This window comes from Urocitellus parryii, chromosome 1, assembly GCF_045843805.1.
Source record: "Urocitellus parryii isolate mUroPar1 chromosome 1, mUroPar1.hap1, whole genome shotgun sequence".
Taxonomy (NCBI): Eukaryota; Metazoa; Chordata; class Mammalia; order Rodentia; family Sciuridae; genus Urocitellus; species Urocitellus parryii.
This window is the reverse complement of record NC_135531.1, coordinates 164,218,782-164,231,230: the sequence shown is the minus strand read 5'-3', so window position 1 is coordinate 164,231,230 and position 12,449 is coordinate 164,218,782. Positions and strand designations below refer to the sequence as shown.

The window sequence follows — 12,449 nt, the reverse complement described above, 5'->3', positions numbered from 1 at the left end:
TGTAACTGTGGATTCCTCATCGTCCTGGGCAGTTCTGTGTGTTTCCACCTGATATATTCTGACTCGGTTTCAGGGGCATGCATATTAAAAATTCTAGACAGTTTATTGAAATTTGGGCCTAGTGTCACTACAGTGGCATATGCCTGTAACCCCAGCATCACAGGAGGCTTAGGCCAGAGGGCTGCAAGGTCAAAGCCAGTCTCAGTAACACAGGCCCTGAACTGCCTAGAGATTTTTCTTTCTCAAAATAAAAATAAAATTAAAAGAGCTGGGGATGTGGCTCAGTGTTTAGGCACCCCTGGGTTCAATCCCTCATCCAATAAACAAAGAAATAAATGAAAAGAAAAAAAATTAGCCTAGATGTCCCAGAGCCTGATCTTTCTCAAGGATGGTCAATCTCAATTGGTTTATTTTCCATTCATGAGCCATGATTTCCTGGGTCTCAGTATTCTTTTTAAACCTTTGTTGTTGTTGTTGTTGTTGTTGTTGTTGTTGAAAAGTGAATGAAATGTGTTTCTCCCCTTTCTCTTATGGTGCTATTCCTGTTTGTTGAAGGCTTTGTGTGTTTTTCTAGAGATATATGTTATATGTGCTCTGTGTAATGAGTTAGTGTTTGTTCACTCATTTGACAGATTTTTCTGAATGGCAGTGTGGTATGGAAGAATGGAAACTGCAGCAGTTTCAGAGCTGACAGGCTGTTTTTCACCTGATGCACAGCAGCTCTGCTTACTGACACTTCACGTGGAGGCTTAAGAAGCTACAGGTGCCTGTAACAAGATAACCATGGCAGCAGAAGGAGCCAACAAAGTAGCCAGGAGTGAACAATCCCTTTTAGTTTTAAAAGTTTCTAATCTGAATGATCTGAGTCCTTAGGCTGTTGACAAGCTTGTGCCCACATAAGGAATATAAAATTAACCCTCCAATATATTAACCAACTCCCTTGCCTTGATGTACTCAAAACTTGCTTATGTATAAAAGTAAAAGCCTGCTGTGCTCAGGGCTCAGGCTTGGGGAATTATTCCCCTGATCTGTGGTACCACTAATAAACTGTTGATTCCAGATCTTGGGATCTTCGCCCTCATTGCCCCTACAACAGAAGCTAGGAAAGAGCCATAGAAATAGCAAAAGCTCAGTTGTCATGTTTTCTGTTGTTGTTGTTGTTGTTGGATTTTTTTTTTTTGGTAGTTTTTCTGGGGCCTCTGTTTGAACACACAGTGGAGCTGTTTAAAACTGTGCTGTGCCTTTACTCTGTAGAACCATCCTGGGGAGCAGCCAGTGCTGAGCATGTGAGTCTTGGTCCTCTCTGAAGGGATTTCTCCTGGCCTGTGTGGGCTTCCTTCCTTCCTCAGAACACCTTTCTTGTTTTATTTTGAAGAAGGATACTATGGTGTGAACCCTTGGGTGCTTAATCAATGAGCCACAGCCACAGCCCTCACTATATATATATATATATATATATATATATATATATATATATATATATATATATAATTTGAATAGAGTTTTGCCAACATGCTAAGGGCCTCAATTTGTTGCTGAGTCTGGCATTGAACTTGTGAGCCTCCTGACTTGTTTTGTTTTTTTTTTTTTTTGGAAAAGAAATTTCTAAAAGAAACTCTCCCTACAATGTACTCTATCAGACTTTAGGTGATGGTTGAGTGGGGAAACTATAATTTGCTGTTCTTGCCAGATGCAGGCTGTATGTTTACTTAAATTCTTTTAAGGAATTTATGCTAATTTTTTCACAGTGATCACTTCTGACTTAGGAGAGTGAGAGGTTGTTTTAGAAAGTAAGATAGTTCCCATAATGATTTTAATATTACATGCAGAAACTTGGGTAAGATCTGCTGTGTGCACTCTGGATCCAGTGACCAGGGTCTCACAAGGGGATGTGAGGCCACTGTCCTACATAAGAGAGGGGCTGTCTGAAGGGCTATTGAAGGCCACACCATGCTCTCTGCTCTCCACTGCTCCTCATGACTCTTCCTGAGGCTGTGGTGAACTCTTCAGGGTTTTGGGTCATGATGAGGTTCTTATTCTGAAGGTTCTGCTTGTGTTTCAACTTTTCTCTGGAGGTTATGTATGTGGAGCACTCCCTCTCCCTGGGACTATCATCATCTTGGATATAAATGACTTTCCTTCTTCACAGGTCAACTGAGTACATTTGTAGGAGTTTATTTTGGGTCTCTATTCTGTTCTAGTTTATGGCAGTCTCTTGACAGTTCTAGACTCTTGGTTCTGTTCTACTTTATGGCAATATGATGGTCCCAGACTCTCGATTCTGTTTTATTTTTTGGCAGTACCATATTGGTTCCAGACTTCCTTTTCCGTCATTTTGATTTGAGTGTTTATCTTTTTCTTTGCTGCTCATCATTTTTATAGAAATATTTAGGTTATTCTTCTGTAAAACTAAATTTTCACTGGGTGAATTGATGCATGTCTCTAATCCTAGCAGCTGGAGGATGAGGCAGGAGGATAACAAATTTAAATGCTAGCCTTAGAAACTCATGAGGCAATTAGTGAGAAAGTGAGTCCTGTCTCCAAATAACAAATGTGCTGGGAATGTGGCTCAGTGGTTAAGTGCTCTGGGGTTAATCCCTGCTTTTTTCTTTTCTCCACCATAATCAGATAAATAAAACTAAATTTCTTGTACATTTCTTAAAAGTGTTTTAGTCTTTCACATTTGGATGTATAATAAATGGACTTTTGAAGAGGAATGTAGTGCCTTTTGGCACCTAGATTCCAGTTTATATAGTCCATCATTTTGATCTGTCTCTACAACATTAATCTTTTTATGCTGTGAAGGTCTTGGTCCCTTTCTAACATCTTGTTATACTGTGCTCTCAGGAGGTCACATGTTTAATTCCTTGAGTATGCTTGTGTGTCAGGGGCCCAGGCCAGTCTGGTAGGTGATCTTGCTAGCTGTTCCATCGCTGTGCAGACATCATAGCATGCTCACAGATGTCCATAGTGTAGCCTGTTTCACTCCCAGACTCTGTCAGATACTTGAAGATTCTGGGCTGCAAACCTGTTGCTTTACCACACTCTGGAAGAGCTCATGTGTTGGTTTACTTGCACCAGCATTGCTACAGGCACTAGGAACCTCTTTCACAGCAGACAACCATCACACATGGGTCACATCCTTGATGAAAGTGTCCTAGAACAGAATATGCCTATGTGGCACATGACTACTTCATGCTAGGGAGCTGGCTGCTCTTTCATAAGAGTTTGACAATCATTGGGCATACATTGTTGCCAATGTCTGGCTGAGCACAAAATAACCGGGAGGTCATGAGCTACTTGTAGGTTCAAATAGGAACTACTTTATTGCCAGAACCCAACAGTAACTCTCTTGAATCCATGGAAACTCCGAGAGAACCAACAAGAACTCAATGGGAACTCAACGGGAACTCCATGAGAACCCAATAGTAATAGGCACCCGAGGTAGTAGGAGCTGCCTTATTGCCGGACAGCAGAGGTTTATATACACAACTGAATACACAGCTTGTTTCAATTTAGCATCATCCAGTTTCAGCAATCAGTCATTATCTTAATAATTATACACAGCTTAACTTAATTATCATCATCTTAATGGCTCACTGGCATTACTTCTCAACACTCCTTCTGGCAAAATGCCAGGCGCCATGTTGACTTGCTTGTGGCTCTCAATACATTGTTGCTATGAGGTTTAGAAAAGTAATTTCTACTGTTTATTAAGGAGATTATTATGAGACTTATAAAATGTTGTAAGAGTATTATTAGGACAATGTGACATCTTGGGGTCATTGAGTTATTTCTAAGAAAAGTGGCATCTTTCCACTTAGCCCATCATCTTTGACATTAACCACAAGAAATTATCAAGCTTTTTATGTTTATTAATCATTGTTCTTATTTACTAGTTGGCTAAATTTGTTCTATAGTAAAGCAGCTAGAAAATTCTAGTTACTATCTTAGTGTAATCACACAGGATGAGCTCAGTCCCCAGTTAACACTTTGTGACAACTGTGAAACGTTGCCTAAATGTTGTTTATGAGGGAAGCTCCTTAGTGACCCCATGCCAAGAGGGTGTTTTCGGAGAGCTGATTCTAGGCATTTACTTAAGAATGGAGCAGTAGACTTGCAGAAGGAAACAGGAGCTCAGTAAATACCATGTTGTTATCATTAACTGTGTAGGCACAGTGAACCACTGTGGTTAGCAGGATCTGTCCCAACTGATGAGTCTCCTAATTTCAGCAATTTCCTACTCAGTCAACTTTCTTTTCTAAGGATAAGTAATATCAGGGTTGCTAATATTATCTCTCTACTGCACACAAAGTTCCTAGGATGTGTAATAGAGGTGCAAACAACAAAGAAGTTATCAGTGATCAGGAAGCCAGTCTTACTTCCTGTGAAGTCACCAAAAGAAGAGTGTAAAACACTATACTGCTTTTTTAGTGGGCCAATCCTAGTGTTGGAATGGCTATGTAGAATTAATTGTAGTAAATATTTGATGGACCAAATCATGGAATTAACTGGAAAGCCAGAGAATCATTGAACATCATGCATGTTGAGTCTAGATTCCTCATGCTGTCAATCTCTCTTGGCTTTCACTACAATTTTGTGAGATATCTTAGATCTTAGTGACCTTTAAGGATGTGGCTGTGAACTTCACCCAGGAGGAGTGGGCTTTGCTGGATCCTTTCCTAGAAGAACCTTTATATAGATGTGATGCAGGAAGTCCTCAGAGACCTGGTAATAATGATGTTTTTATAATTAATCAAATAGAGAATTCCTGTGTATTTTGTTCATTTATGTAGAATGTGAAAAGGAAATTATTTGGTAAATTATTGCAGCATGAAAGGCACCTGGAATTTGGCAAAGTTTTGCTAGGTCCTGAAAATTTATAATGATTGTTCTGGGTTGATATTTTAGGAATCAAATGGGAAGACAAGGACTTTGAAGATCAAATTGAGAATTCTGGGAGCAATCTAAGGTAATTGTATTGAGAAGTGGAAGCAACACCCTTGAGGGATACTGAGAATGTCATAGTTTTTAAAAGAAACCAACCAAAGAAATATGCACAACTTGTATTTATTCTTATAAGATTGTTTACTAGAAACATATACTTAAGTGTAACAGATAGTCTTTTCAAAGTACGTGACATGCAAAACATACTATGAAACTGGATATGGAAATATCATTATTTGGATAATAGTCATAGGGAAGCTGTTTTGCAAAGCATTGTCTCTTTCAATCTCTTTATTTTTCGGAAATTTGAATAAGTCATAAAACCTAGGCTGTACCTGCTGTTGGTAGAACTGTTAGCCTAAGACTTATTGATAAATAGAAAATCATGAATAAATCAAGCATTGATAATGTGCTGGTCATTCTTCAAAGAAGTCATATGGTAAACTTCAAAGGTAAAGAAGATAATGTAGGGAAACTGTAAGTGAGATTCCAAATCTTAACCTGCCCCCCCCCCCGCAACCCAAACATTGCAAATCCATGTTACTTTATGACTGCATTATATGTGGAAAAGACTTCATATGTCCTTCATTCCTTCATAGGCACATCACAACTCACTCTGGACACAAACAGTACAAGCATGAGGAATGTGAAGAAAATCCATGTGAATTTAAACAATGCAGGAAATCTCTGGTTTCTCTCAAAAATGTACAAACACAAATGTTAACACAAATGGGAGATGAACCTTCTAAAATTACAGTGTGGGGGAAAGTCTTCAGTTGTTCCAGTTGTATTCAAGGACATGTAGAAACCCTTGTTGGGTGGCAACCCTCTGAAGGTAAACAATGTGATGAAGCATTTTCTTCTCTAACAGACGTTCAAAGATACATGATAACACCCAGTGGGGATAAAACTTTTAAGTGGGAAAGTCTTTTATTTCTGTTCCTTATTTAGAAGACATGAAAGAACTCATTCTGAGGATAAACCCTATGAATGTAAACAAGGTGGTGGAACCTTTATTTCACTCACAAGTCTTCAAAGTCACATGGTCACGCACACCGAGGATGCATGTTATAAATGTAAGGTATGTGGGAAAGACTTTGCTTATCCCAGTTTATTTAGAATACATCAGAGAACGCACACTGGAGAGAAACCCCATGAATTTAAGCACTGTGCCAATGTCTTCATTGAGTCCTCTACCCTTCATTCACATGAAGAAACTCATAGTGGAGAGAAGCCCTATGAATATAAACAGTGTGGGAAAGGGTACACTACTTCCTCTTACCTCCAAATACATGAAGGAATTCATAGTGGAAATAAGCCATATGAATGTAAGCAGTGTGGCAAAACCTTTACTCGCTCCTCTAGCCTTCACTCACATGAACAAACTCATACTGGAGAGAAGCCCTGTGAATGTAAACAATGTGGTAAATACTTTGCTAAATTCAGTTATCTTAAAAAACATGGAAGAACTCATACTGGAGAGAATCCCTATGATTATAAACAATGTGGAAAAGCCTGTACTTCAGTCAGCTTTACTCACATAAACGAATTCATACTGCAGAAGTACTGTACTGATGAAAGCAATTGGCAAAGTCTTCTGTTATTACTCTTTGACTCATAAAATGTAGCAAAGTTTTCGGAAGAAAAAACTTTGAATTTAAACTGTGGAAAATTAATACTCTCTGTCAACTTCAAAGACAAGAAATGGTTAAAACTGATATGTATGTGTGTATGTATGTATGTATGTATCTATCTATCTAACTCTAAATATATCTCCTATCTGAGTTTATACCCAAGGGCCTATACACGATGGTTCCCCTTTTGGTGTAGATTAGTGGTATGCACCACCCACCTCTATTGTCCGGTGTGTAAGGACTGGCAGGGAGCTCTCCTGTGCTGTGGAGCCCTGGCACACTCTGCCCCTAACCTGGGTCCCCTGCCACGAATAGAGGGGGTGGCCTCTAGGAGAGACCCTGGGGTCTGATCTGTTGTAAGAGTGCTATTTAAGTGACCTTCCTCATTGATACAAGGTTTTTGGTGTATCACTTTTAGTGTTCATTTGGAAAGGCAGGTCAAAAGATGATGTTATGGTGCTTCTGTTTTTAATAATTTGAGCTTAAGCTATCCAGTAGCACTTAGTTTTTAAAGGAGAATTTTGGAAACTTTCAAGGATTAATGAAAACTTTCTTTCCACATAATGAGATAGTCTGGCAATTTCCTAGTTTTATTTCTCTGATTCAGTGGAAATATTGCATAGTGGTGTGTATCCACTTGATGCAGAGCCAGGATTTATCTAATAAATCCATTTGTAAAAGGCAGGAGTTAAAGGTTTGCCACTGGCCAGTGTGAAGCACATGAGTAAATGCGACTGTCCTGGGGTCGGGGCATGCTCTGTAGGAGTTCAGTCTTAGTGAGTATATCACTGCCGAAATCAGACTCCTAGGAGGGCCACAGTATCTGCTGATAGGTCCTGCCTACTAATTCTGGGCAATAGTGTTGGTGTGTGAGGTGGAAGGTTTATGGCAACCTTCTGGTGTATTGCGGTGAGTAATGAGCCAGTAGGGAAGAGGTACAATGATTAAATGAGAAATAAGATTCTTCACTACTGAAGACATGATTTGGGAGCCAAACAACATAGCAAGTAACCTCTTGGACCTTGAGACATATATTTCCATTCAAGTATGCATTTTCCCACAAAGGAGACATGATGCTTTTGTGGAATGAACTGAGATTAATATGAAGAGGATTTATTTAATGATATAGTGTACTGGAAATTTTGAAAACCTTCAGCAGACTTAAATTCAAACTCTTGTTACAATTTTATAAAAGATTCTGAAATTCTTAAAATGCTTACAAATCACCAGGTGTGGTGAATCACACCTGGAATCCCAGTGGCTTGGTATGCTGAGGCAGGAAGACTGTGATTTCAATGCCAGCATGTACAAAAAAGAGGCACTAAGCAAGTCAGTGAGCTCTTATCTCTAAATAAAATACAAAAGGGGGCTGAGATTTGGCTCAGTATTTGAGTGTCCCTGAGTTTAATCCCTGGTACTCCACATCCCAAGAAAATGCATATAAATTGTGTTTGAATAAACAGTGGGCCTGTCCATTATACCATTTTATTTTTTGGATTCTCAGGAATGGTTTGGCAGTGCAAGAACTCTGTACAATTAACAAATTCAACAAAAAGCAAGCACATGAATTTTTAAAATAATGATATAACCAGGGCTTTGAGGAACAATTTCCTGCTCTAGGAATCCTCAATAATTATTGGTTATCACAAGTAGCCATGATTTTCTTATCATGAAAAGAATTTGTGAAAGCCTCTGAATTGCAGAAATTTCTGAAGGTGCTGAGAATGTCTGCCTGTTCAAAGTCTTTGGTGGAAGAATTCCATATGGACCTGCCCTATTTGTAGACACCATCATCATGAAGATCACGTGAGTCTTACAAGTGAGGAACACATTGCAACTAGGTCCAGTGCAGCCTAAAAAATGTCAGATTTGCTTATCTTTAAGGAGTGTTTCAGGGATTCTTGGAGGAGGTTGTCTGCAATGTAAGGTAAACTCTCTGCTCCTGGAGAAAAGGGGATGCAGCAAGTCCCATTTCAAGGTCACATGTGAAAAGCTGTTGGGTACTCTGAAGAAAGTGTTTGGTCCTTTTAGAGGTAAGGACAATTTGCAATAGAATGGCTATTGAAATATACACAACAGAAAATATTAGCCAAGTCTTAAGGGAGAGAATTGAACAACAGCAGAAGAGGCAGAGAGGGAAGGTGGGAGGGGAGGGGAGGGGGGATAGTAGAGGTTAGGAAAGGTAGCAGATCAAGACAGTCACTAATATGCCATTATGTAAAAATGTGAGTATGTAACAGATGTGATTCTGCTATCTGTATTTGGGGTAGAAATGGGAGTTTAAAACCCAATAGATGGACGCCATCTTGCTGGTTTGCGGAGGGACTTGGATGTAGCGGCGTCGGTGGTGAGGGCGTGGGGAAGGGTGGGGTGAGGGGGCGAGGCCGCGACGAGCGCGGCAAAACTCTCCTCCCCTTGGCCCTACCGCGTGGGACGGCGTGAACGCGGTTTTGGAGGGATGTCCGCCTTCTCTGAGGCGGCGCTGGAGAAGAAGCTGTCGGAGTTGAGCAACTCGCAGCAGAGCGTGCAGACCTTGTCCCTGTGGCTCATCCACCACCGCAAGCACTCGCGGCCCATCGTCACCGTGTGGGAGCGGGAGCTGCGGAAAGCAAAACCCAACAGGAAGCTTACTTTTCTCTACCTAGCCAAGGATGTCATTCAGAACAGCAAAAGGAAGGGGCCGGAGTTTACAAAAGATTTTGCACCAGTTATAGTGGAGGCTTTTAAGCATGTTTCAAGTGAAACTGATGAAAGTTGTAAGAAGCACCTTGGAAGAGTGTTATCTATTTGGGAAGAAAGATCTGTATATGAAAATGATGTATTAGAACAACTTAAGCAAGCTCTGTATGGTGATAAGAAGCCTAGGAAGAGAACTTATGAACAAATAAAGGTGGATGAAAATGAAAACTGTTCCTCTCTAGGATCTCCAAGTGAACCACCACAGACTCTAGATCTCGTTAGAGCCTTACAAGATCTAGAAAATGCAGCTTCAGGTGATGCAGCAGTTCATCAGAGGATAGCTTCTTTGCCTGTCGAAGTCCAAGAAGTATCCCTGCTAGATAAAATAACAGATAAAGAATCTGGAGAAAGGCTTTCTAAAATGGTAGAGGATGCTTGTATGTTGCTGGCAGATTACAATGGCAGATTGGCGGCAGAAATAGATGATAGGAAGCAACTCACTCGAATGTTAGCAGATTTTCTTCGTTGTCAAAAAGAAGCCCTTGCAGAGAAAGAGCATAAATTGGAAGAATACAAGCGCAAGTTAGCCAGAGCTTCCCTGGTGCGCAAAGAACTCAGGTCCCGGATCCAGAGCCTGCCAGACTTATCTCGATTGCCCAATGTCACTGGCAGCCACATGCACCTGCCCTTTGCGGGGGACATCTACAGTGAAGATTGACGACCAGTTTCTTTCTAGGGCCCAGGACTTTGCAAGACATGGAGACCGGTTAGGTGGATAGTCCTGTAGCGTTATTTTTGTATATTGTTGAGAGAGTGATACTAACAAAAGAAGCGACAAGTAATTTATAAAATTGTTTAAAATGTTGATTTGTTTACTATTTTATTAGTAAGTTAACATGACTTAATTTAAACAAAGTGATGATCTCTGTGTATTAATAAGCTCACATAGTGATTATTTTCAAACAGTCTTTTTGTAAATTTTTTTGATCCAGGGCCTTGTGAGAAAGTCCATGTTTCTATTTCTTCATGTATTTTCAATTGTTTTTCATTATTTTCTTTTTTCAGTATCTAATCACTGTATACTATCTAATTCCTAAAGGGGAAGAACTAATCAGGAGTTGGTTGAGACTTTATTATGGTATAGTTAGGACTTGATTATAGAAGGGACTAAATGTTCCAACTTAATCTTCATCCTTCTCCCCAACTCAAATATCGGTTCTGTGCCTCTCCCTACTTTTGATTCCTTACTCTCTAGAAGTCAGTAATTTAACACTAAACATGGATGCCATTTGTAGGGTCAGATCGAAGTCTAGAGAACTTTTCAGATAGCATTGTAGGAGTTCCATTTCAACTGCCATCATAGACTAAAAAGATTGTGAAATAGGGACTCCTTTGATTATACTGTTTAGAATTTTTTGAATAGATTAATATGAAAATGCTATGAATTTTGAGACTCTACCAAGAGAACAACTTTGGTTCCGGAACTGATTTCTATTTGTCAAATCAGTCTCCTTTTAACATAATTGATCCCTATGATAAAAAAAGCTATCTATGGGATTAAAAGAAACATGAAATGATACTTTTATTATTCCCTCAGCTGTATAACTTAAAACACAGTAGTATTTTTAGCTCTAATAGTACAAGAACTCGATATTCATTAATGTTCAGTAAAGTAGCCTGGGACATTTTTAATGTTCCCTTCAAGTTTTTGAATGACTGTATATTTGGAAATTAAGAGTGCTACACTACAGGGTAGATCTGGTAAATTTTATATTTGTATATTTACAGATGTAAATACAAAACAAATGTACTTTTACCTTTTATTTCTAACCCTGTGTGTTAGAGCATTTGCATGCTCTCCAGCTTTCTTTTTAAATCATATTGTTAAGCTGTGGATTTGTATTCAATGATGACTTAGGATAAACATTTTTCTCATCCATTGCTTTACATTAGACATTTCTCATTGTAGGCAAATTCAAAGTAGATAGTCAATAAAACATCTTTTAAATCCCACAAGCCAATTATGTCTCACTATTCTAAATGGCTTCACTTTGTTTCTCAGTATTAGAGATTATAGTTAAAATTAGTTCACATGTGAAAGAGAAGGCAAAATTTAGTTTTGATAGACTGTAGTTCTGGAAACAGTGATTTTTTACAATTTGACCTATTTCTAAAACAGATGCATATAAAATAGTCCCATCCATAAATGTCTTACATTCCAAAGTGTTTTAGACAACTTTGGTAGTTAGGACACATTTTCTCACAGAAACAGTAGTAGTTAGGTTCCCTTGCACATTACTATTGAAAGCTCACCTGGGAACCTAATCCACTTAACCATGAATGTACTTAACTTGTAATATGGTTGATAAATTACTAATCATAGGTCCTGACCAGCATTTGTAATAACATCACTCTAAGCAAGGAAATGGTGTGCGGCAGCCAGAACCGCACATTGGGGTATCTGCCTGTGCTATGTACCTCTGTCCCTAGGTATAGGAAATAGAAGGAAAGAGCAAAGGGGGAGAGGTAACAAATGCACAATTACAAAACCTGGTTATACCTGCTGTGAAAGTATACCAAGTAAGTTAGATTTTTTGTTGTTGTTAATGTGAAAGCAAGAACTTGTATGTTAACTTATTTTCAATATCTTGACCTTATTTATGATCTGCTAAAGTGGTGATTTATCCATTCAGAATATATATTTTTTCCCTTTAAAACTAATTTATAAACTGTGTACTCCTGGAAAGATTTGAAATCTTTTAGAAGTTTGTTGGAATATTTTCACCATTTAAGACAGACTTCTAACTTAGATACTGATTTTGATGCCAGTATCTGCTCTAAATATTTATGATAAAAATGCATTATTTTTTTAAAGAGCTTGATGAGATTTGTGATAAGTGATAGTACTCAAGAACCTGAATCCCACCCCTTGACCAGTCCTCCACAAACCTCAGTTGTTGGTTAGTCCACTAACTGAACACATACAATAGTCTGCTTTAGTCATGTTTTCCGCCTTATGATAGTTAACATGGTAAGCCTTAGCAGTGAATAGTCTTCCTTCCTAAAAAGAAGGCTAAATTTTTTCAAGAAATGGGGTTAGGTGGGATACTGTAATACCAAATTCTAAATCATGAGCATTTTCTTCACTGTGTACCTGAGGCAAATCATGCATCTGAGTGCAGTTTGGCC

At 38.9% G+C, this 12,449-nt stretch overlaps 1 pseudogene; it reads left to right on the top strand.

The window, feature by feature from the left end:
- The first annotated feature begins 8,886 nt into the window (after positions 1-8,886).
- On the top strand, positions 8,887-11,962 carry LOC144254596 (regulation of nuclear pre-mRNA domain-containing protein 1A pseudogene; annotated as a pseudogene).
- The last annotated feature ends 487 nt before the right edge of the window (positions 11,963-12,449 follow it).